Here is a 26,714-nt window from a genome sequence, read left to right as displayed (position 1 = left end):
TTGAGTAATAAATCATGGAAAATTCATAGAACTGACAATCTTCCTTGGGAATTATTATTGCATATATCAGAACAATCATTTCGATTATTAATCATTGTTATGGTCCTCTGCATTCAGCTGATTAAAATGTCCTATAATAAATGAAACCGATTCTTCGAGGGGTTCTTGGTTCATTTAATTTTTTAATGTCTATGTGTACAATTTGGCAAATTTCAGTCAAAGATTTTATCAAATCGTCCTCTTTAACATTCATACATATGTATCTATTGCACCAGAAGGGATTGATCTCCTGTCAACGCCATAAAAACACCGTAAAAATTTTAACTTCCAGTGATATGCGATGCAGAATAATACTTTATAAGTAGTATATGATAACATAAAAGATATTCTCAACTAGTCAATATTACACCTTAAAAAGGAATTTGTGACAAAGCCTTTTCTATATCGTATACGGAGCTTAGAGGTTGATGGTCGGGTTTAAATCTATATTTTACAACTTTTTGAAAATTTTTATTTTATTTTATTATACTCTCGCAACAAAGTTGCTAAAGAGAGTATTATAACGGTTGTTTGTGTCACTCAGAAATAAAAGACTTTGATATGGGGTTATGTCTGTCCGTCCGTCCGTCTGTCAGTGCAAGCGATAACTTGAGTAAAAATTGAGATGTCTTAATGATACTTGGAACACATATTCCTTGGCACCCTGAGGAGGTTATCCATATCTCAGGAACTACTCGACTAATTTCAATGAAATTCGGTATATAATATTTCCTTTACACCATGATAACACAATGATTGAATGGGCAATATCAGCTCACATCTACGACTACTTCACATATAACTCAATTTTGAAACCAATGGAGATAGCGGAAAAAAGCGGCACTACCAGTGAAAAAGTTGTCGAAATTGGACTATAACAATTCACAGCCCCGGATATTGAATATATGTCGTTGTTCCAAAAATTATTCAAATCGCATTTTATTTTATTTTATTTCATTTTATGTTATTTTATTTTATTTTATTTTATTTTATTTTATTTTATTTTATTTTATTTTATTTTATTTTATTTTATTTTATTTTATTTTATTTTATTTTATTTTATTTTATTTTATTTTATTTTATTTTATTTTATTTTATTTTATTTTATTTTATTTTATTTTATTTTATTTTATTTTATTTTATTTTATTTTATTTTATTTTATTTTATTTTATTTTATTTTATTTCTTTTTTCCTTGGGTAAATCATTCAGTCTGCCTGACTGAACAATTACAACAAACACTATATTTTTTTATGTATTCTATATAAATTTTTATGGCTTCTATACGTGTATAAGCGTGGTAATCAGCTCAGTGCAGCGACAACTCACTGACAGACGAGTGCTATAATGAATAGATATGCGAAGAAAAATTATGATCGTCATAAACCAATTTATAGTGAATTACAGCCAAGAAGCGCGTAGCTGTGCTGTAAAGACAAATATAAGCAATAAATATAGTTGTGCGAACATAATAAACATAGCAATATATAAGAAATAATTAAACGAAGAGGAAAACAAAAAAAAAAATAAAAAACAAGATGAAAATGAAATAACAAAAAATAGCCTGCAATGAACTTAAGAGGAGTGGAAATTAAATTCCCTTAGAGGCAATAACCTCCACACAAAAATTAAAAAAAAAATCAAAACAGTCTGCAACGAAAAAGAACACTAAGCAAATAAGCGTCAAAATCAACCGAAACCCACCTACCGAGCAATTCATCTGTGATTTCTATACCTAGACGAGGAGTACCTGCAGAAACTTGAACACCACTCACTCACCTACTCTTCCAGCCGTCATGCGCTCCCCACTTACCAACTACCCCAGAAAGCTAATACACCCCACAGCGGGCAGACACACTACGCTTGACATTTGTTAGCAACTGACATAACAGTACCACACCATTACTCATGCCACTCATACACACACACACATATACAAAAATATTTATAATAGTAGAAGCGTCATTGCTCGCCATTGTAATGTGAAAAATGTACACACAAACATAGTTACCAAGTACAGCCAGCTGCATACATAATAGATTACTCATACGCCTTGACGCCCCAATTTGACTTGTCAATTCACCTTTCCTACACCCTCTATCTCTATCCATACTCTTTTGACTACAATCTGACAACCGCTGTGACACAATCAATCTGTTCTACAACACTTCTTCCAGCACCTTACTACACTCACTTTCCCCTCCCCTTCGTTTCCTCAATCCTCATCCTTTTACTCCTCACACACACACAGATTGTGTCGCAAATTAAACTCCGATGGAAAGTTTATTGTGTAACATGGCGAGTAACAGTCGATACTCGTCTTATAATTGCTTAACTTCGTGGGACTCGTATGACAAGATACCAAGGTGAGTAATGACAAACCATTTAATATGGAATATATGTACATACATAGATGTTACTATCAGCGCTCTAGCAACATTAAATTGAAGGTGTATATTTGTTTGTATGTAGGTGAAGACTTTACGCTGCAAGCGAGATTATTTCGTGTGCATACCTTGAAATGGTAGCATGCTATTGATTGGTAATAAATTTTCAATACTCGCAATAAATCGTATTATTATTTAAGCTGCAGAACAAATGGTATGGTTTATGTTATAGAGTTGAAGTAAAAGTGATTGATACAGTACTTTTTTTGAATAAAACGATTCTAATGCATCTTGATTTGTACGAAAAAGCTATAAAGTATAGATAGAGTAGTATGTTAAACGCACTTTTGAAATCATAAATCATATATTAAATTACTTATATTTGCGATTCTTCGATTTTCATTTTCACTTAGTGTATTGGGATTTCTTTATACCTATAAAAGAACTAATCACGAGTTTCCCTTTTAAATTTTAATCTTTTTTTCTATGAGACTTCTAAATCCAAAAACTTTGGATTCAAACAGGATAAACAACTTTTTTCTCTTAATTGATGGTAAAGAGATATATCCTCGCATTTACACACTGGCGGTGCCTCTCTTTAAGTTCTCACATTTGTTAATTGGTTGACAGCTCTGAAGTCTAGATCCGATTTTTGATTCTGAGTATAATTCAATAGGCGAAAGCAAGGGACACAGACCTCTTGTTACAAGTATTATTTAACAGCCTTAAACGGTTTTATAACATCTTCTCAGATATATCTATGTGATAAATCTTCATAAGTCAAGAAATATATTACATCTGTATTATGTCATTGAAAGTCATCGCTACTACACCACCGGTATAGAAATTACTTACTCTAAAATTAAGTTCCTCTCATTTCCTGTTCATAAATGCACTTAATTATGTATAATATTGTTTCTCCGTATTTGTTATAAGGAAATACTAAATTAGAACTAGGGATCTTTAAGTAGCACTTAGTTAATTTTAAAGGTTTTTCAGAGGTTAAATCAGTATCTTTTGACATTCCCAAAATAAACTAAATTCAATTGCGAAGAATAGAAGAAAAAGAAAAATACCTGAAAAAAGTTCTCCGAACTCAGTAGACCATAGAGAAATATATTTCATTCCTTATAAGCAATTTTTTAATTTGCAGGCAGTGGTGGAACACAACTATGAGATTTTTACATTGAGATAAAAAAAGTAGAAATTAAATTACACAAATGAAGCTTGTTCTACCTTGTTGATAAAATAATCTATAATTGGTGTAAAGCTAATCTTAGGATTACCTTTCGGTATTTTTTATGCAATTTTTTAACTTTCGTTATGTCTTTTTGTTTCGTGAGGACTGAAACGATTTTCACAAATTTCTATAGAAACCTTCTACCGATATGCCTTCAATCACTCCCACTAAATATAATGGTAATAAACGGGAGGTAACTTATTATACCTGCTGCTTCAATGTTTATGTTTTTACTAATGACCTTTCGGCATTCTGTATAAATTAAGCTGACTTCAGTTCTTTACCTGTTTCACTTTTGAGGGTATAAATTTCGTTGCACATGGCAACTTAAAATCAGTTATAGTTTAGAACTTGCACACTCAAGTAGCTACTAGAGAATTTTTTCGACACAGCACCCGAAACAATTATTTCAAGATCTCTACAAACCAAAGAAAACTTAATTACAAAACATGTTGCGAATGAGGATAGAAAGTAATGTCTCCACCAGCACCCCACATCAGCGACCAGCACGGAACTCTTTAGGGTTTTCAATATACACCGATCAAATGCGAGAAGAAGAGAATCGTAGGAAAGAAGCGAAGAAAGCAGCTGCAGCGACGCCGATGAAAGTAAGACGGGATGTCAAGAATCTCATAAATGGCATTCGAAAGGAGAGTAAGAGAACTCTTCGCGTTTAGTTTAGATATAATATTATTATGTTATAAGATTTGTTCAGATGTAAAATTTAATAAGTTACAAATATAAAATTAAATCGTAATAAAACGCTAGGAATATGTATAAAAATTTTAGTTTTTTGTTAATAAAAACCGCAATGAAGAATTTCTTTAGTCTTGAAATGGTAGACATTAATAGAGATTTTATACTTATCAACGGTATGACTTTTCGTCGACCCATATCAAAATATCTCGTAAAAGTATTTTCAAGACAGTAAAAATCAATCACCTCTTAAAAGTCGCCAAATGCTTAACCATGAGGCCTTGTATACATTTCCTCTATCCAATTTTTAAATGTGTTTAGGTATTATTTAAAATAATTCATACTGACCAAAATCACTTCCCCTTCTGTCCAATCTTTAATATATACAGTCTTTAACATATTGATTTATAGTTGTACAAAACGAGTTCCCTGAACTTTGTCTAAGCAGGATGTTGCCACGGTCGCTGATCCATAATCTCATTTTCTAGCGAAAATAAATACTTTCTGTGAAATCACACGACCTTTGTGCACCAACCTATGTATTTCTTTATCCCATCTTTCTTATGGAAAGCAATATGAACGGCAATGAAGCCAGCAGCAAGCAGGGAAAAGGCAAGAGCATGCAACTCAGCTGCAGGCATTTGAACTTAACAAACTTAGCTTTGTGGAAGCGATGACGCCGCTTGCTTTTTACGCGTCATACAACAAGTACCACAACAAAAGGCAACCAACTCAGCTGGTTCTTAGCTAGTCGACGCTAACGGCATTGACGGCAGCGACCAAAAAAGTACGCAGGAGAGAGTCTGCCGACGTTTCAAGGATATATATATGTGTGTGTGAGGGTGTATAAAATGCTTACGCCTTCTCTTGAACTTTGTCAAAGTCAAATGAACCGACCAAAAGCATATCAATTGCAATAGCAGCAGCAACAACAACAATGGTGTCAAGATGATATCACAACAACCAAAAGCTTTTTAAGCATCATTCATCATTACGCTTTTTGCCAGCCACCTTGCTGTTGTAGTTGTTCTTGCTGTAGCTGCCGTGAATTTGTGTGCCATCAGCGTGTAACAAAAGATCACATTACAAGCACCGAAAAGATTTTAAATTGCCACACAAATTGAATTATAAGCATAGCTTAACTCAATTTACGCTACTTACTTGTCTATTCATCGATTTTCCTTTAGATTTTCGACACACTTACGGGAGACAGTGACGGTGTGCGAACGGTGTGCTCTGCGGGGCAATCACCCGCAAGTCTGACTACCTTAAAGAAGACTTACACCTATGGGAGCTATGAAAATTTGTCATTTAGTTAGAATCCCTATCTGAAACCAGGAAAGGACATTATCATTCCATATAACAATCGGTTCCCCAGTTCTAATAAAAAGGAAAAACAACAAAATAAATTTTTAAGAGTGACAAAAATCAGCTTCTCTCCCTAAAATATATTTAACTTGACTATCACACATTAATATTTGTAATAAAACCTGTTTCGAAGTACTTAATCTCAGGTCTAAACTACGAAGCCTTAGACTTAGGTTTCGATTTTCCAGCATCTACGGATCTCGTGAGGTTTACGGATTTCTATAACAAACATTTTTATGTTCAATAGGCTGTAAACAATGACGAACTCTGGTCGTGGTCTCTTCAGTCTTATTCTAGATATGTCTAGAAAAAAATATTTTATAGTAAAAAATATATATGTGAAAGCAAAAAGAATGGCATCCAGTTAAATTCAATATAAGACATTTCACTCTTTAAAATCAACTTGTTACCTGTAATCGCCTGTAATTTAATCTCAATATGATTACGCAAGTCTATCCTATTTATATAAGTTATAGTATGTTCGATTTGCCACTCCTTAAAGTATGGTATTTTAAGAGACTAGCGGTCTTCATCCAACATGACGGTTAAGCAACCTACCTAGATTATAGAAGGTTGATAAGTCTACAATGGTTACTGTGGACCCGCCGGTTAATTCGTAAAGCGCGAATGATATCCGATTTGGAAAACTACCAAACTTGAGGAAAAAAAGTATTTCTCCAAAGGCAACAAATTATCTTGAGGAAACACAAAAATGGAGGGTAGTGACTATTCAGGTAATTGACAGCCTAGAGCGCTGAGTACTAAAATGTGCGCTGCTCACCGATGTGTGTTGACAAAGTGGATGAAATTGAGTAGAAAAATTTCGCCTATGGCATTTAAATGACGCAATCGTATGTATATTACATTAATATATTTCACATTTTTGTATGGATATACGCACAAAAGCTAGCAAATATATCATTGACGCAATAATTCTGATGAAGATAGATTACTAGATGAGTGATGTATAGCGCACCAAACTTACATACACCAGCTGATTCGCGTTATGACGCATTGCCATTTAAATGAGTCAACTGTGTGGCGATAGAAAAAATGGAAAATTACGCGCACATTCGTTGCTAACCTAACCCAACAAAAGCTGGGCGGGTCGCGTTACTTGAGTACTAAGAAAAATGCTAGCATTCACTTCAAAATGAACCCTTCAACTTATCAGCTTACATTACAATGTAGTGAGTAACTGGTTGAAAAAAAAAACAAAACTTCTAAAACCAAAAATATATTCCAAGTAAATAATATCAGTATTGTTAACTGGTATTGAGCTAATAGTAGGAATTCTCTGAAAGCGAGAGAGTCTTTAAATTTAAATAAATATGTTAATACTCTTTTCCCGTCTCCATTCCCAACTCTATTAGAGGCACACTGTCTCATCCAGCCATTACTATCCAATGTAATCGAAGAGACGCAATCATGCCTACTTATTTTATTTATGGATCCGATCTTTCCCATATTAGTATCCCAAATCTACAGTGTTCCTAACCTCATCTCTAGAAATGCTGATTATTTGTTTGAACATTTTCAGATTAAACCTTTGTTTGAAGCAAGACCGTACTCAAGATTAAGGTGCGCACGTCAGCTAATTGCATATTTCTTCACATGAAAAATGGCCTACCCTCACTATCTCTATCTCCTTATCTATTTTCCCCCTTTTATCCCTATCCATGTCCATCTATCTCTACGTTTCTCTCTCTTTCTATCTCAATTCTCATCGCTTTCTTTAACTCTCTGTTTCTTCATATCTATCCCCAGTCTGTATTCCTCTCCCTTTCAGTTCCTCTTGACCTCTCTATATCTATCTCTACATTTTCAAATTTCTAGTGCCTGTTCTTATCCCTCTGCATCTACCTCTACAGTGGTTCTTCAAATACATATCCACGTCTTTTATTAAAATTTAAATGTCAACTAATTTCGTTGAGAGCACAACAGAACGCAACAACAACAACAAGAAAAGCGGTGACTATAAAACTAACGTAAAAATGGCAGAAATTATAATCGCTGATATGACTTTTACTGCTTGCTGTCCTAAAAAATCCTTAAATCGAATTCTGTTCGCAGTTGCTGACGCATTCATCCGGTTTTATAGCCTTCATGTCAGCCATTCCCCCTATTCATCTCGCTCTTCCTATTGCGATCGCTCTCGCTTAGTCTCGCTGCACTTTTCGGGTTATGCACTTTTCGGAGTTTTTATGCAACATTTCTGCTATCTGATTTTATTGCTGTTGTTATTATTGTTGTTGTTGCGAATGTCTCAATTAATTTTAACGGCATTCCCCCAATGGCGTTGTATATGTTTTTGGTTTTTCTCTGTATGTGAGTGTGTGTGTGTGAATTGTTTCCGTGGAGTTCTATCATGAACGCTTTAATAGCATGCGATGTCCGCTGAGCTTTCCTGGCGTCGTGACAGTTTTCAAACTGAATTTTGTGTGTATATACTTGGATATATAGGATGCGAATATGCTATGAATAAATATACAAACTCACTACGCACTTTATGGATGGTTCCCGCAATATTTTTAAAGCTTTCATTTCCGCGAGGAAAACTCGAAACTCTAGTTCAATGGCTTCTGCGATATGGATATGAGACTTAAGTGGACTCTCTTCTCTCCTAAAATCTCCATTTTTATGAGCATCTATAAGACAGTTTTTATGAGGTCTCTAGGAATTATGGAATAAGGATATCATCAACTTAGTAAGCTCCTTAAGATCTTCCCTCTTTAGATACTGAGTTTAATTCTATCAAACTAAACTTGTTTGGCATATTCAAATCTATATCTAAAAGCCCTCTATATAGTCTCTCCCCTACAAAACGTTTCGTTATTCATAGCAACTAGTTTCATTGCTACATTGAGAACTTTATCTAGCTCTACTGAAGGGTGTGAGACTTTGATATTCCAAATGTTTTTACCACACATCTCGCTGAATGCTTTGATAGTACGAAACAACTCATACGAAGAGTCTGAACTAATTCTTATTGTACACACAGATTTCTTGGTTAGTTCTTTTACTGCAAATCTGCAAATTTAGTTCTCTATTGCTCTAAGCAAATTGTTCAAACTTGAATACAACAGTAATTTCAGCAACGGTCAATCCAAGTTTTGCCATAAAATCGGGGAACTCAGAATTCAAAGTTCACAAAATTTACTCTATTTTGAAATTATTTCACCATCCATACTCTCGCAAATACATTTGTATGTACTCAGTCATAAACTGCCGAATTTTTAACAGCGAACATACCCAACCGAACTCGTGCGCATGATTGCTAGACACAATCGTTGCGCTCATAAATGTATGCTACGAAATTGTATGCGCGCAAATGAAGTTAATTCCATTTGCACAGACACATGAATATTTTTATACTCGTATGTATGAAGCTTCGGAAAAGTTGTGCTATGTGCTGTTTTTATTTCAAAATTTATGTTAGCGACATCAATGGCAACAATAACAAATGAGAACAGACAGACTGCATTTGCAATTGCAAACCAAAATATACGAAATTTGTGTTCGTGGTACCATTGACAATTCGTGGTAGAAATATTCCGTTTATGGTGGCGACCGGCTTTTAGTGGAATTATTTCCTAACCGATTTAGCCGGTGATGTTTTAGAATATTATTTTTTAAATGTTTTTAATTGTCTGATGAATTATATAATTTATCTTAAACATAAAAATATTAAATCAGTTTAGTAATTGAACTTAATTCATTTGTTGTTGGCGAACAATATTATCGATGGTAGTGCTATAATGCCACTGGATCCATCAAATGCGTGGAAATACAGAAAATTGTTTCATAATTATTAATTAATTATTTATTACACTAAGGGTCATTATCAGCTTCAATGCTATTATGATTTGTTCGTCTGATTCTTGTTCGATTTAGTAGTAGATTTGCAATCCTATTACAACAACAATTTGTTTTTCACTTTACGAATAACTTCAACAGCCAAATATTTCTAAACCTCCCATAGCTTTTACACCAACAACGGTTAGCAGTTGTCGTTCCCGAAATTCTATGAACATTATATTTATTGCCAGAAATCTCGGGTCTGCCAAAATTCCAAGACAGAACATATTAATATATACGTTAGTATATCTATAAAAATTAAATATGCGGTTTTTATGATCCTCAAATTAAACACCTTTAAGCCTTACTCCCATTCTGAAGTGAGAAGTTCAGTTCTATGTATGTATTAAAAAAAATAACGGGAATTTTAGAATTTCCAATTCTCATAAATTCCAACTGTCGATTTTTTAATTTTTTTATAATGTTGATATATGTATATGATCCTGTAGTAAATTTTTAGCTGATTTCATTGATTACTTTGTCCGCAACAGCTGACTTCTATTGTTAAAAGCTCACACTCCCTTGCTTGTTCGTGAATTCTTTGTCAAAGCCAATAGTGTGACGATACTCCACCCGACATATTCACCAAACAAGACTCCGTGTCACTTTTTCCCATTTCCAAATATAAAGAGAACCTTAAAGGGCCATCGTTTTACCAACATACATTTTAGAAATCGCTGAAAACCCAAAAGTTATCCCAAAAGATGAGGTAAGAAGTGTTTTGACGATTGGAAGAAGCGCTCGCATAAATGCCTAAAATCGAATGGGGATCTTTCAACCTGAATGCGACAATGTTATTATAGACGAATGAATAAATATTTTTTACCGTTATTTTATGAACACACCACCACTAAACATTACAACCCTTATAAATCTCTCGAATGGACTACCTTCAAGGAAGCAAAGGCGAACTCGATAGAACTAAGTAAAATTCCAAAAAATTCAATTATTTAGTTAATTTAAGTGGCTAATATAAGATCCAAAGAATCTAAATGTTCAAGCTAGGAGGGATTTGATGTGGTACTTGCTAAAGGTATCAGTGAAATATAGAGACAAATCAAAAGCCATAAAAAATATATGTAGACCCAAGCCCGGAAGTGGATAGAATATATAAAAATGGGTTCTATGATGAAATACCACAATTCAGAGCTTCACTTCTACTGAGAAATGCTAATTTGTTCCGCTTATAAGAGCCTGAGAGCAGAGATATGCTTTAAATAATGGATATTGTACGAAATTTTTTTACTTTGTATTACCACTATGATATTGGAAAATATAATTTCTTTCTTATTATACTCATAATTTAATTAAGCAGCTCTAAAATTTGATTGGACACAACTCCGACTGAATTTTATGCTTTTCTCATAATGTGTATGTATTATATTATATATCATAATATACATAGATTTTTGTACATCCTGCTAACTTTTAGTCTTGCTCAATAAAAATGTACTATACTGCACATTCTCTAAATTTCCCGAAATTTGGTTAAAATGATTCATTGCGCCCTCATTAGATCATTATTGGCGTGTAAAAGAAAGATTTTTTTTTTCATATATTTCTTTATTTATTGAATCTGCTCTTTGGAGCCTAACAATAAGTTATAAAATCTTAATTCTAATTAAAACTAGACAAGCTCAACCAATTGATTGAGTTGTTTTGGTGAAACGTTGCTCCTCAGTGTGCTGGCATATCTCTTCTTTTTAGACGTGATTGATTACAAGAATGTAATAAAGCATTAGCCAATGGGTTTGGGTGATCGCGGAGTTTGGGTAAATATTTATTTCTGCTGTTCTCTACTTCTTTCTTTACCATGAGAATACCAAGATCTTTATGGATATTTTCATTACGCATATACCATGGTGAGCACGTGATTGTTCTAAGCATTTTTGATTGGAATCTCTGAATTATATCGATATTGGTTGCACAGGTCGTACCCCACAGTTGAATGCCGTAAATTCAAATCGGCTTTATGACCGCGTTGTATAATAGAACTTTGTTGTCTAGGCTAAGTTTTGAATTTTTGTTTAGAAGCCAATTTAAGTTGGCAGCTCTTATCTTCATGCAGGTTATTTTGCTCGATATGTGTTTTCTCCACGTGAGCCTTCTATCCAAGTGAATACCAAGATATGTTACTTCAGTCGCTTGGGGTACTAAAATATTATCCATTTTAACTACCGGACACGTTTTTGGTCCTAGAGAAAAAGTAACATGTTTGCACTTCTGTTCGTTTACATTTATACGCCAGTTTGCTAGCCATTCTTCGACAAAAATCAAATGCGCTCCTAATACTTTTGAAGCTATAATTGGGCATTTGTTTCGGCTCACTAAAGCTGTGTCATCCGCAAAAGTTGATGTCAAAATATTACTAGCTGTTGGATGGTCTGCTGTATATATTATGTATAGAGTTGGCCCTAAAACACTGCCCTGAGGTACACCAGCTCTTATTGGTCGTTCTTCAGATATGAAGTCTCCTACTTTGACAGTAAACTTTCTATTTTTTAAATAAGACTCCAAGGTTTTATGCATTTCGAGAGGTAAGCTTTTTTTAATCTTATATAAAAGCCCGTCATGCCACACTTTATCGAACGCCTGAGCCACATCTAGAAATATAGCAGAACAGTACAGTCGAACGCCCTTCTGATTTCGTTAGTAATTCTATTTACTTGTTCTACAGTGCCATGTTTTGCACGAAAACCGAATTGGTGCGTTGGTATTACATTATTTTCATGAAGGAAAGGAGACATCTTTCATAGTAACACTTTTTCAAATATTTTAGAAAGACAGGGTAGAAGACTGATTGGTCTGTATGAAGACGGCTGTGTCAAGTCTTTACCTGGTTTCTCTACCATGATGATCTGCGACTTTTTCCATGAACTTGGATAGTACCCGAAACTGAGAATAGCGTTAAAGAGCAAGGAGAGCACTGTTAAAGCAATATTTGGTAACTCAATTAGCATTTTTGGAGTAATTTTATCGTGTCCTGCCGACTTTTTAGGATTCAGCTCTTTTATGATTTTAATAATTTCAGAAGATGACGTTTGAAAATACCCAAGCGACTCGTTAGCGCTATTGGAGATGATTGGCAGCTTAAAGCTGTTCTTTGGGCAATTAGGTTGAAATACCTTTTCTAGGTGATTTGCGAAACAATTTGCCTTATCTTCGTCACTTCGTGCCCAGTTTCCACCCAAGCCTCTTATAGGCAAGTTGGAGTCGACTGGAGGCTTCATTGACTTTTGGGCTTTCCAAAGAGAATTTCCTTTGTTTGAATTTGGACACAGTTTCTTTATATAATTGTGAGTGCGGTATTCTTTCTCACGTTTAAGCGCTGTTTTTAGTTTTCGTTCAGCATATTTTAGTTGCAGCTGAGTAGAAGGGGAGCGATTTAACTGCCATTCACGTCTAGCTCGCCTTTTTTCATTTACAAGCTTTTCTATTTCATTATTAGTGATTTTTCTGTGGATAATCGGTTTATTGCTTATGTTTGGTGTTGCTATGACAGCTGCATTTGATATTACATCATTAAATTCTCTTATACCTTCATCAATATCTCTTTCTGTATCTATATTTACATCAATATTAATGTGGCTACTCACATTTTTTTTTTGTATTTTAACCATTTCGTTTTGTGAGATGTTAGACCCACCTTTGGCTCAACGAATATGGGTTCTTCACACAACTTTATTAGTACAGGTGAATCGACAGATGAATCGACAATTACTCAGATAAAATCTCCCGCAAACGATTTCAATTGCTAAATTTGCAATGATTTAATAGAAATAGCATAAAAAAATTATTACAAAAACATTTATGCTTCAAATTCGCAATAAAATTAATTGCCCTTGAAAACACTTCACTTCACTCCACTCCACTCAGTATATTTATTTCAAATAATACACTAATACGCGAACAAAAGCCACAACAACAAAGCCAGTGAATGCAAATTATTTAGCGCCACAGCATTGGTGCTCCCGCTTATCAGGCAGCTGCTCTACCAGCATATCCATTCAAAGCACTCGAGCAGCAAATCGGGCCACAACATACACGTACACACTTACCAGCATTGGCAGCGACGCCGAGCGAACTGATACCGTTTGGTCGCCATGAGCTCAAGCAGCTTTTCAAGCGTTAACGCATTTAATCTCGCACAAAGTCTCGACATGCCTGCTGTGCTGCATCAGCTGTCTGCCACGCGCCCCTCTCTCCACTCGATCTGGTACAAGTGCACAGCAAAAACAACAACACTGGCGCTGAAATATTATGAAATCTGCAAAGGCGAAATGTGGCGGATTTTACGCGAATGCAGATAGAAATCTCTTTGATGCCACAGCAGACGCCGGCAACTCTACACAAACACATACATGCATATTTACAGTTGTTGGTTTGTTTTGGCGTCTGTGTCTGTGGAAGTGTCAGCTACAAATGTCGCTGTCATGCTGTGCGCTGAAAAACACTATGGCGCGCGCTGCATGCCACTTGCCACACGCCACATGCCGCATGCCACAACAACACCGCCACTCTGCGCTGGTTGGCACTCAGGGGTCGCGACAACACTTGACGCGGCTGCTCGCGGCCAAGTTAGTGGTCAGCTTAAGCGCCAAGCAGTTGTAGTAACAACAAAAAAATAGCAAAAATAACAACAACAATTTAATTTTTTCTCTCTCATTGCTTTACTCGTTATTCTTTAGCATTAAACGATTTTCTGCTGCAACAAATTCTCGTGCTTAAATTATTTGCCTGAGCGAGCGCTTTCCACCCGCCATTTTGTTGCGCCTTTTCAGCGCGCTTTAATGCAATTTTCGCTTCGCTTGATAACTGTGTCTTTTGTTCGTTTATATTTTCCATTTTGCTTTTTGCTCTGCCATTCATTCGTTTATTTATTACAACTCTCCATTCACTATTCTTCTACCTCTCTTCTCTTATCTCCTCGTTATTCTCTTCAAAAGCTATATTCGTGGCTAATGTACGGCTTTCATGGAACTCCCACTTATGGATCTAAAGCCCAAGCCATCAGCATCCAATATTCCTTACCTCACTCCTCCATACTTCTCCCTACCTCACCTTCTGCACCCTTTCCTCCTCTCTACACTTCAATTTCGCGTGCCTTTGAAGTTCACCTATTTCCACTTGCACCTACTCCATGCGGCACTCTTCGCATTCTTCTTCAATTCTACCTTTTCTTTTTCTCCCTTTTCTCCTACAACTTGTACCGTTATTTCAGCAGCGCACTTCTGGCGGCATCATAAATTTGTTAGTGACCTTCCACAGTCATACTCCAAATTCAATTCACAGGTGTCCAATCTTGTAATTCGGTTTGAATGGCATAGTCATTTGTTGTTGCTGTTGTTGTTTTTGTTGTTCGAGTTGTTATTTCTATGCTGCTACCAGTGCTGCTGCTGTTGAGTTTTATGCCTTAAGGCATAAGAAATAAACATAAACAATTCCATGGCCCAGGCTGCCTGTAAATCTTGAATGGCATTCGGCAAGGAATGAATTCTCGCGAGTGTGTGTCTTTGCCGTCGCCCACTCATTTATTCAATTTCAGTCGCTTAATAAAGTTAAGTGGACAGTTGGCTACCGCACCGGCTAGTGCTTGCCTATTTTATAGAGCTTTCACGCAGCTATAACGCGGTGATAAATGCTGATGTGCCGGATTTATTTGAAATTTTTTAGTTGAGAAGCGAAAATAATATAAATAAAATGGTAAAATTTAATTTTTTATATATAGTGCATTAGCGAAATGTCTAGCAATCATTTTAATGCATGTATTAAATCAAATGAAATAAAAATTGCTTTAGAGCAGTTGTAAAATTTGTATTACAGGTGACTTTAATTTATGTTAAATATGAGTTTGAACAACATATATTTGTCACTGCTTTGAGCCGCAGCTGTGCTTGTGCTGATGCAGTTGTTATGTCTGTAGTAGTATGAAATAATTAGTGTCCCACCGATACCCAATTCTTGGCCAAAGCCGATGCCAAAACGAATCATATCTACACAACAAGAATTTCGTCTGTAATTGAGGGCAATATCAGCAAGGTCTCCCAAAAGGAAATTCCATATCCCCCAATAAAGATAGAATATTTGAAAAAAAAAAAACGCTGAAGCCAATTTTCGACGGTTTTCAAGCATAAATCGGCCGATACTACCGCAATTTCACGTTCGATATTCAGTGGGGCAACGGGGCCTATTTTTGCCGATCAAATCACGGATTTTTGGCTTTTGGCATAGACCATAGACTTGAAGTAGTCCCACAGGAAATAGTTTAACGACATCAAATCGTACGACCGAGGCGGCCAATTGACTGGGCCATTTCGTGAGATAACACATTCACCAAACTTGGTTTTCAATAAACCGATTGTGACAAGAGGACCAGAATAAATATATCCTGTCATGGAACGATGAACTGTATGTGTTATTCGACGACATTGACATAGTCCAGCGAATAAAAAGGATGGCTAGGTCATGTTGTTCGAATGGACGAAAGTGCTCCAGCTCTGAAAGTGTGCCATGCAGTACGCGCCGGTGAAAGCCGAGGAAGAGGGAGACCTCCACTCCGATGGAAGAACCAGGTGGAGAAGAACCTGGCTTCGCTTGGTATAACCAATTGGCGCCAAACTGCCAAAAGGAGAGATGCGCCACGCTGTTGTGGACACGGCTATAACCGCGTAAGCGGTGTCTACGCCAGTCAAGAAAATGAAGTCTGTGACATTCTATATGTGGCTTGTGGCGCCGTCCTGTTGGAACCACATATTGTATCATCCAATTCGGGCCAAAATCGGTTCGGTTATCATTGAGCGGTAGAGATTCCTATTCACAGTTACGTGCCGGTCTTAATCATCACGGAAAAAGTACAGCCCAATGACGCCGCCGGCCCATAAGCTGCACCAAACCGTAATTTTCATTCATGGACTACGTGTGGATTGCTGCCTGACCAATAACGCATATTTTGCTTATTGACGAAGACATTCATGACGACCATAAATTGTACATGGCGCTCTTAAAGTTGAGGCCATTGACTCCGAATTTTGGTAGTAAATTTTAATAATTTTAACTTGTTGTTGGATCGTATATCTTTCCATGGCAAACCTTGTTGAAGAGAAATGTCAAAAGAGCGGGAAAGATACTGCGTCGTTTGCTGTCCCTATCAGTCTACTTTTGTAGCGTTATTAATTGTTTGGCATCCCGTCTCAGATTTATGGACATCTCTCTCGCATTTTCCGGAAAATTTCATTAAAAAGAGTTCCAAAACCTCTAATATTTCACCTCTCTGAATACTTCATTGCAGTTTTACGATAACTAAGGCAAAAGACATGTTTCAACAATCGAGTTTGCAAACAAAGCAAATATCATTTGTATCAGCATTTAATACTAAAGTACTCTATTATAATACGGTAAACATTATATTGTTCTGTTACCATAAATATATCCTTTATGAATTGCGGAGAATGAGTGAGCTCACGTATGTGAAAAAATATACGAATGCGTATAAACATCGCCTCTACTAATGAGTGTGAAATGTACGATTTAATATTACTAAATAAATACGTAATGTGTGTGTGCCTATGTACGAATAAATTTATGAGAAATGGACCAAATTGCATTGGGACACGCAAAACATTTGTTCGAACAAAAAACACAAACAACTCCATTGAAATGGCAATAAAAAGCAGTGGTAATACATTTTTAATGTCTGCGTTGCAATGCACAATAGGTTATGTAATGAATGGTAATCATGCATGCTACAAATAATTGAACAAAGGCAGAGAACTTCCGAAACTAATAGACGGTAAATAAAAAAAGGATTAACATTTTTTATTATTTTAAGACACGTGTGCTTATATTTTCAATGCTTTAAGTGCTTATACCTGTATAACCTGCATCACTCCCGTTAAATATAATGATAGCTAACCGCAGGTACCCTTTTTAAGACTCTACTATATACCTGAGAATGTTTACTGTCTAAACTAATGACTTTTTGGTACTCTATATAATTCAACCAGATATCTATTCTCTACCTACTTGACTATAAAAGCTGAAGCATACGGCGACTTAAAATCAGTTACAGCTTAGAACTTGAACGCTCAAGAAGCTACTAGAGAAGTTGGTGCATAAAGCAATTATTTTAAGTAATCTATAAGCTATAGAAAAAATAACTTCAAAAACATGTTGCGAATGAGGATAGAAAGTAATATCTCTACCAACACACCACATCAGCGACCAGCACGGAACTCCCTCAGTTTTTCCATATACACCGATCAAATGCGGGAGGAAGAGAATCGACGGAAAGAAGCGAAGAAAGCAGCTGCAGCGACGCCGATGAAAGTAAGACGGGATGTCAAGAATCTCATAAATGGCATTCGAAAGGAGAGCAAGCGGACCCTTCGCGTTTAATTTAGAAATATATTATAAGATTTTATCAAATGTTTTTATATGAGCTAAAATAATTAATTTAAGATGTAATCCATAAATAAAAACTAGAAATATAACTAAAAGGAACATTTATTATTTACAAAATTTAAAAACGGATTATTTTTGAAGCTTGTAAAGTATTTTTTGGATGTTAGTAGAGAATGTATGCTAAGAAATGGTATTGGTTTCGTCAGTATAATGGGAACGATCAGAGATGCCTTCCAGAGGTTTCTGCTACCTTATTGAAATTTTAATTATGGCTTGAGTTCTGAAGTATGAAAATTGTTTAGTAGCTTACTACAATACTGACCCTATGCTCCTTGCAAGAGTAGCAGAAACAATTGTATATACGATTATACTACAATCTCACGTCATTGGTTACAATATTCACCGTCAGGGTAGACAAGTCTTGTTGAAATTGATCTCGTGAGATTAAAAACAGATTATGAAGAGTTTCAAAGTTTATCCTATATGTATATCCATGTGAAGCTTCCTCTCTTTTAACCATCTTCTTTGGAGTGATAAGAGGGAGTTATAATGAAAGATACGGATTTCTTAAAAAGTGAATTTTCCAGAATTTTTTCTGAGAAAACTTTTGAATTTATTGATCCAAAAGTTTATACACATATTATGGTGTCTTTTAACTGTATTTTAAGACTTAGTACTAGTAAAACTATTTATTTGAAAAAGAGCTACAGCTGATCTCCAGGAGCTCCTCTCAAAAAAGACGTTTTGCGGTGACCACTATATCTCGGAACTGGATCATCCGAAATTAAAAAAACCAAACAGATTTCGTTAGAATAATGTTAAATCTAGTAATTAATCGAAGGAATAAGCAAAATAAAATTTGTTGACAAAATGGCGGTTTCTAAAAAAAAAATCGATTTTTCACCGAAATTTCGGCCTTAAATTGTTTTTAAAAAAAAAATATTTATCGGAGAGAAAAAATCTTCGATTAGTTACTAAAAAATATATTTAAGAAGGTCGTGTTAAAATTTGAGACTAATCGGTCTAGCCGTTTTCGAGTAATATTGGTCAACGACTTTGAAAAGACCATTTTGAGAAAAACGCGTTTAAAGTTTGGACCTTGTACTTCCAAGCACTCTGAAACGCCTTTTCAAATTTTTCATTTGCTTGTAACTTTGAAAATATTCACCGGAACGATATGAAATTTTCTGTGTGTATTCTTAAATATATGTACATAAAGAAAATGAAATAAAAAAATCGATTTTTTTAAAATTCTAATGCCCGGTTTCACAGTCAGTGCTTAGGTTGTGCTTAAGATAAAACAGAAATATTGCGTTTTACAGTTCATACTTAAGTTCTGCTTAAGTACTGAAAATGGGAGACTTAAGCAGTGCTTAAGTAACAGCTGATTTTTGTTTTGAATATTGACTTATTTGTCAAAAAAATAAAATAAAAATTATTTGCTGAAAAAATTTTTGGAATTTCTTGCATTCAATGACGGTTATATGCTTTCCTGCGAGTTGCAATAGGTACCCTCGCTAGCGGGGAAATTCGGTGTCCTTTTATTATTTCCATCCATTTCCCAGATTCTAAATTTATTCGTCGCAAAGTTATTTTTCATCAACAATAATTTCAATTTGTCAGATAACAAATGTTTTTCATTGTGCTGCCATATATCATAATAGAATTTTATAGAAAATAAGCATCGACTGTGAAACGCAAATGACTACTCAGTCAGCAACAATGCTTAGCTAAGATTTTATTTGGGCACAACTTAAGTACGAACTGTGAAACCGGGCATAACTGTATATAACCCCTTAATGAAAAAAAGGATAATCTCAGCTATTCTATAATGTTTCTTATTTTCGAGAAATTAAAGGCTAATAGCACCATGCTCAAAGATATTCACTCGGTCGATAGGAAGTTGCATCTTGCTCATTAAAAAATGCTTACTAAACATTATCAGATTTACACTTTAAACATTTTTAAATTATTTGATACTACAATTATCGAATCGACTCATTTCGGCCCTGACAGTTAATATACTTTAACTATTTTTTTGTGAAAATATACGCAATATTAAATAATTTTAATTTCAATTTGGAAGCTTTTATTATATGGGTGATTCTACGATAAGAGGTTTCAATTGCATAGAGAAAACGGCCAAAGAAAAACTTTGGATTTTTTTCATGAAACCTCTTTATTATGAATTTTACCGTTTTATTTATCTTCTCATGTAAGGGCAAGTCACTTAATATATATTTTATTATTTTTTCGACGACCAGGGTAAATACATCGGCCAAGGGAGAGACGTAAAGTTTATGGTAGATCATTATTTTACCAAAAGCCAAAAATTAATTTAAAATAGTATTATAAATTAAAGGTACTCACTTTCCAAGATGAATAAACCATAAAATTAAAATAACAAATCAACAAATTCACTCTTTATCATAAATAAACGAAACAAATATTAAATATAATTTCTTAAGATCTTTCAAAAACATTTCTGAGTTTTTAAAGACGTAATATATCTTCTGACCTTTAACATTTAAATGTCGACTCAGTCCAAACTAGCATCTGTTGGTAAGAGCGATTCTGCGTTGGATTGCGAGGCTAATATTTTTGGTTTTGTTGATGCTGGTGATGGTTGGAGGTGGGGAAGAGGTCATGTTCAGAAGCTCACGCAAGAAAGTATCAAGACTCAAGCAGCTCACGACTTCCGGTCCGGGTGGCATGATGAATAGGTCTCTAACTTACTCCCCTGGCAGAAATTTTGACAGGCATGGGAGAGACGTTTTCATGAAAAATTTAATTGTTTTAATTGATTGAGTTATTTTTTGCGTTAATTATTTATTTCACTTTAACTATCACAAGACAAAATCAGTTTTCGAATCCAATACGCCGCACGATCGGGGCGCAATAACTAAAAACTACAGCGCTCAAACGGATTTCGCGATTAGTATTATTAACTTTAGGCTGAAATGAGCCCATGAGCACTTTTTTCAATGCGATCGTCTTTGAATTTATGTCGTACAACCGGAACAAAATTTGGCAGGATAGATACATAAAAAATTGGGACAAAAGTTAATTTTAAAAATTATATGAAATAAACAAAATAATTTTGTTTTTTATTTAACAATACTTAATTTTAATTATTTTACTTCCGATTGAACTTAGTTTTGGTTTAGCATCTCATACAAAAAATATATGTATAGTCGGAAAGTTAAATAAAAAGTAGCAATGGGACAAGCCAGGGGAGACCCTTTTTAGACTTTGTAAGGAATTCCAGAAAAAAATGTTTTAATTATGCAGTAAATTGTAATATTATTTAATACACTACATTAATATGATGTGATTCATTTAAAAAAATAGCAACATAAAGGACAAAAACAATACTTTAAGTTGATTGCCGCACAAGTTACCTCTTATCGTTATCCCCATATACAACATGTTTTTTTTTTTCAAAATAATCTTCTTTGAAAAATTCTTTATACCTGCATTACTAAGATCACTCCCATTAAATTAAACGACCCTTAACCGAAATTTACCTTTACCTTACCTGAAATTTTTTACTGACTTAGCTAATGACTTCTTGGTAGTCTATATAACTTAGCCACATATTCAATCACTACCTGCTTGACTTTTAAGGGTATAAAATTCGGTGTATAAAGCAAACTTAAACTCAGTTACAGTTTAGAACTTGAACAGTCAAGAAGTTACCGGAGAACTTGAACTAAAAGGACATAAAACGATTATATCGAAATCTCTACAAAGAAAAGAAAATATAACTACAAAACATGTTGCGAATGAGAATAGAAAGTAATATCTCTACCAGCATACCACATCAGCGACCAGCACGGAACTCCCTCAGTTTTTCAATATACACCGATCAAATGCGGGAAGCAGAGAATCGTAGGAAAGAAGCGAAGAAAGCAGCTGCAGCGACGCCTCTGAAAGTGAGACGGGATGTCAAGAATCTCATAAATGGCATTCGAAAGGAGAGCAAGAGAACCCTTCGCGTTTAGTTTAGACATATTTTTAAGGTTTATTTGTATTATAAATAGTAGGCTACACAGTAAATTTTGAATGTAATAAATAACATAAAAGAAGTTACCAAAAATTTAAAATTTTCTTTAATTCATTCATTCGTGGTTTTTATATTCTTCGAACTAGTAAAGTAAATGGTTAGGTTGAACCATACTTAGCAATTTCTATTGGTTTTAATAATGCTGCTAATAAATATATTTCAGAAACTGGGGTGGAGGATTTCTCAACTGCATTACCAAACCGAATGAAGTCATCATTAAAACGCCGTCTAGGGATCACTACCTGGTATATGAAGATAGATAAGAATAGTGCGCTAGATTTCAGATTGAGAAAGTTTATACACCCTTAGACATGTATAGGCTACTCACACCAACTATTGATGCAACCTTTGATCGTTAAGTCACTGCACTATTCTGAATTTGTAATGTTGACCTAAATGCATAACAGAAGCTTGTCAGTTTGCGTGTTACAATTGAGATCAATATAGATCTCTCAGCGAACAAAGATAAAGGAACCATGAAATGTACAATATATTCTTTATAGAATTTAATTCTTTTATTTGATAATAATATTTTGATCTTCCCGATATATAACCCAGTAAGGGAAAAATGATTATCCTCGGAATTATTTCGTTATAGCATACACAGGTATATCAGATTAAAAGTTACTCATACATTCTGGGTTCAAACAGTTATTTCATTCGAACCCATCTAATTTAAGCGAAATACTGCAAAAAATTAAGAAATAGTCTATATGGTTGCTCCATAAATCTTAAAAAATATTTTTTTTATTCAGACATTTTAAAGAATTTAGTAAATATTTTGTCGTTTAAACACAAATTCCATACCTTAAACAAACTTGTCTTAAATCCCGTTATCTTTTATGCTTAGAGCTGTGAAATCATCAAAGGAAAGTACTTTTCTCAAAATTTTTCATACCAACACCTAAAGGCGACGCTTTCACGCCGCTGTCAAACACATTGGCAACTTTTTCACGACACCAAAGGCGAAAATATTGCAAAAAGTGTTGTTGCACGTACACAGAAGCATAAAATAAATTCAAATAGAAAAATAGTAGCTGCGAGAACTATGACGACATTTGCCTTTAGTACTTCATCTTGCTGCTATCTGCATTTGTAACTGTATTTTCCGCTAACGCCTCGCTGCCGCTGCATGTCGCATGCATTTCAAGTGGCACAACTACGAAAGGCATTCAAAATAGCGCATAGCGAAAGCGTAGCTCGGGGCAATATTGTAAGCGTTGTGGCTGTTTAGTATGTAAAGCACACACATACCCACATACATATATGCATATATATATATATATATGATAATATACAGATAAGCATTTGTGCAAAAGGCACACGGCCAAGAGCAGCTTACGTAAGAAAGCACAAGTACCGCTATTTGAGGCACAAACACAAACACACGCTTAAGATGAAGAAGAGAAAGAAGTCGGCTAGCGCATACTAACTGCTGCTATTATCAATTGAAAAGGAAAACGCTTGACATTCTCAAGTGCAATGCTAAAGATAAATACCGCTAAGCTGCTGCTCTTCCTTATTGTTGTGGATGAGAACGCGCGTGTGGCACGTGCAAGATGCCACATATGAGTGTGTGTGCACGCGAAGGCGAAATGTTACAATAAATTTACAAGCAAAATAAGCTGGTTGTATGCTGTGAGAAAAGTATACAACAACAACAACAACAATAAATGAGTACAAAAGTGCACGCGAACGTGCGCATTGAGCAGTGGCTGCAGGCGACGTTCGAAAAAAATTTCAAAGCAATGAAAAAAATGTTAGAAAACTATAAATCTTCAGTTAGCCCTTGCGCGCTGCGCATGCAAGTTGCAGAGACATTTCAGTAGCCGGCGGCAGCTCGAATGCGTGCCACAGCTAGTTATAATGCTTGTAAGCTAAACTTATACGTTTGAGGACATGTGTACGAGTGCTGTAATGTGTGTGTTTTTTTGTGTAAGGATCACTGTTGAAGAAAAATACACATTCACACTGCAACTGTGGCCAGTGGCAAGCTGGTGCGCAGTGGGAAGTTTTCATAAATTTTAAAAATTATGAATAAAAGCTCTCGTGCAAACTTAAAAACATTAAAAAAGTTCTCGAAATCTCTCAGTGCCTAGGTGGGGCTCCCTTGGATCTATGATAAACTTTCTAGATTCATACTTAAATTTCAAGTTAACAATAAAATACAATAAAGAAAATTGGTATGCTATCACACATATTTTAATTTAAAATGTATCCTGAAGTTAAGAAATGTGTCTGTAAAATTCTTCAAAGAAAGGACGGAGGCAGCGCTCAGTGGCGTAGTTTTATACATTTAAAACGCTTGGTTACACTAAAACATTAAGTTAAAATAGTAATCATATTAAAAAAAAAAACGTTACAATTTGGAGCTTTTTAAGAAGAAAAACTTAACACAGGGTAACCCAAACTATTTTTCATAAAAATTAAAAATATATATCTATAATATAAAAATGAATCGCAAAATGTGTTGCTAAGCGCATAACTCGAACAGCTGACCCAATTTCGCTAATTATTTGTTTACAATATTCCTTGAAGTACAAGGATGGTCCTTACGGAGAGAAAAATCCTGAAAAATTCTAAAATTCACACATTTCTATTCTCCCATACAAACAATTTGTATTCTATAGATATAAAAATGAATTGTAGTTATACTCTCGCAACAAAAGTTGCTAAGAGAGTATTATAGTTTTGTTCACATAACGGTTGTTTGTAAGTCATAAAACTAAACGAGTTAGATATAAGGTTATATATATCAAAATGATCAGGGTGACGAGACGAGTCAAAATCCGAATGTCCGTCCGTCCGTCCGTCCGTCCGTCCGTCCGTGCAAGCTGTAACTTGAGTAAAAATTGAGATATTTTAATGAAACTTGGAACACGTATTTCTTGGCACCATAAGTTCGAAAATGGAATGAAATCGGACCACTGTCACGCCCACAAAATGGCGAAAACCGAAAACACAAAAAGTGTCATAACTAAGTTATAAAAGTACAATTTGGAATAGAGGATCGCACTAGGAAGGGGCATATTTGGATGTAATTTTTTTGTTAAAGTTGGCGTGGCTCCGCCCCCAAATCGGTTATTTGTATATTTCTCGCAAAACAATAAAGCTATATAAACCAAACTTTCTGCAGTCAGTTCTCTTAAGTACCCCACCACACACCATGAAATTAGTTGAAATCGGATAATAACCACGCCCACCTCCCTTACAAAGATTAGGTTGAAAATTACTAAAAGTGAATTAACTCAGTAACTAAAAATTGCCGAAATCAGACCATAGGTTTTCAAGGCCCCATTAATCGAACATGAGGACGTTGGTGCTTCTAACCTAATATTAGGGTTTCCAACTTTCAATGGACTTTATACAATATATATGACGAATATGTGGGTCAAATTGTATAAATTGAATAAATAAATTGCCCTCCCTTACTTGTTTTAGTCTTGAAATATTCTTGGAAGACCAGGAAAGAATTAGAAGGTAAGTAAATGTGGAAAAATTGCGAGGAAGATAGTAATAAAAGAATTTTATTTGAGTGCATAAAAAAAATATGAAATATGCTCATTTGTTACATACTTCAATATGTATATGATTAAAAAAATTCAAAGTTTAACAAATTATGATGATTTACGCTTAATATATATCAATCATTTAAAATTTACCGGCTATATCGTTTTCGACTTTATGCATAAGAATTATTTCACTATATTGAAAAACTTACTAATTAATGTATACCTTAGCCACAAACACGTGTGGCCGGGTCTGATAGTATATAAATAAGAAAAAACTTTTTTTGGCTGCGAATACGATTGAAATATATGAAATTTTGTGTTACAGAAGCAAAAGATTTTGTAAATTTTAATTTCATTTTTGAAACATAAAAAATTTACAGGAAATGTTTTGTTGAAAATATAAATGATTTTATATTTTAAATTGCCAAACCATTGATAAAGGTTACAGAGCAAATTTGGTTACAAATACTATTAAGAAAAATTACATTTGCAGGTACCGTTGGTTTTTCTTAATCAAAAATGTCTGAATACAGGGTGAACATACATTTTTTTATTATTTTTATACCAAAAATTGTTACTAAATTTAGTTACTGCACATAAACTTTTTAAATCAATAAACGACTGAGATCTTGTCAACCAATTTCTTTCCAAACAAATATTCTACAAAAAATAAACAGTAATTCGCTACCTTATACCCACGTCTTGATTCTAACAGACTTTTTACTTTATGTTTTTTTGGAGAATATTTTTAGATTTTTTTAATAAATATTTGAAAAAATATTTTATAGACGGCTTGACAGTTGTCCGTAGTTTTTGTAGATTTTAAAATGCATTTGGTCCAACCTGTACGTTTTTACAAATTATTTTAATAATATTAAATAAATAATAAATTTTACAGTTTTACAAAATGAAATATTACTCTTTAAATTTAAATTATTATATATGATAATTTTTTAACACCCTTATACCAAAATCATAACACTGTGCGCCCCAGCAAAAAGTGTAAAAATTACGAAAATGTAAAGACTAACGAAAAATTTGCACAAATACTCGCTCATTTTTGCTAACAAGCAGTTAAGACAATCATAAATAAAAAGTTTACAACTTGCCACTTGTAAAACACGCGTCGCGAAAATAGTTTGCAACAAC

At 34.5% G+C, this 26,714-nt stretch overlaps 1 protein-coding gene across 7 annotated transcripts in view; it reads left to right on the top strand.

The window, feature by feature from the left end:
• LOC105218438 (potassium channel subfamily T member 2) overlaps nucleotides 1-26,714 on the top strand; it is a 223,834-nt gene that overhangs the window by 111,436 nt on the left and 85,684 nt on the right. The gene's annotated exons all lie outside the window — the stretch shown is intronic.

Source organism: Zeugodacus cucurbitae, chromosome 6 (assembly GCF_028554725.1).
Source record: "Zeugodacus cucurbitae isolate PBARC_wt_2022May chromosome 6, idZeuCucr1.2, whole genome shotgun sequence".
In the NCBI taxonomy this organism is placed as follows: Eukaryota; Metazoa; Arthropoda; class Insecta; order Diptera; family Tephritidae; genus Zeugodacus; species Zeugodacus cucurbitae.
The sequence above is the reverse complement of the archived record's forward strand: the minus strand, read 5'-3'. Positions and strand labels throughout refer to the sequence as shown.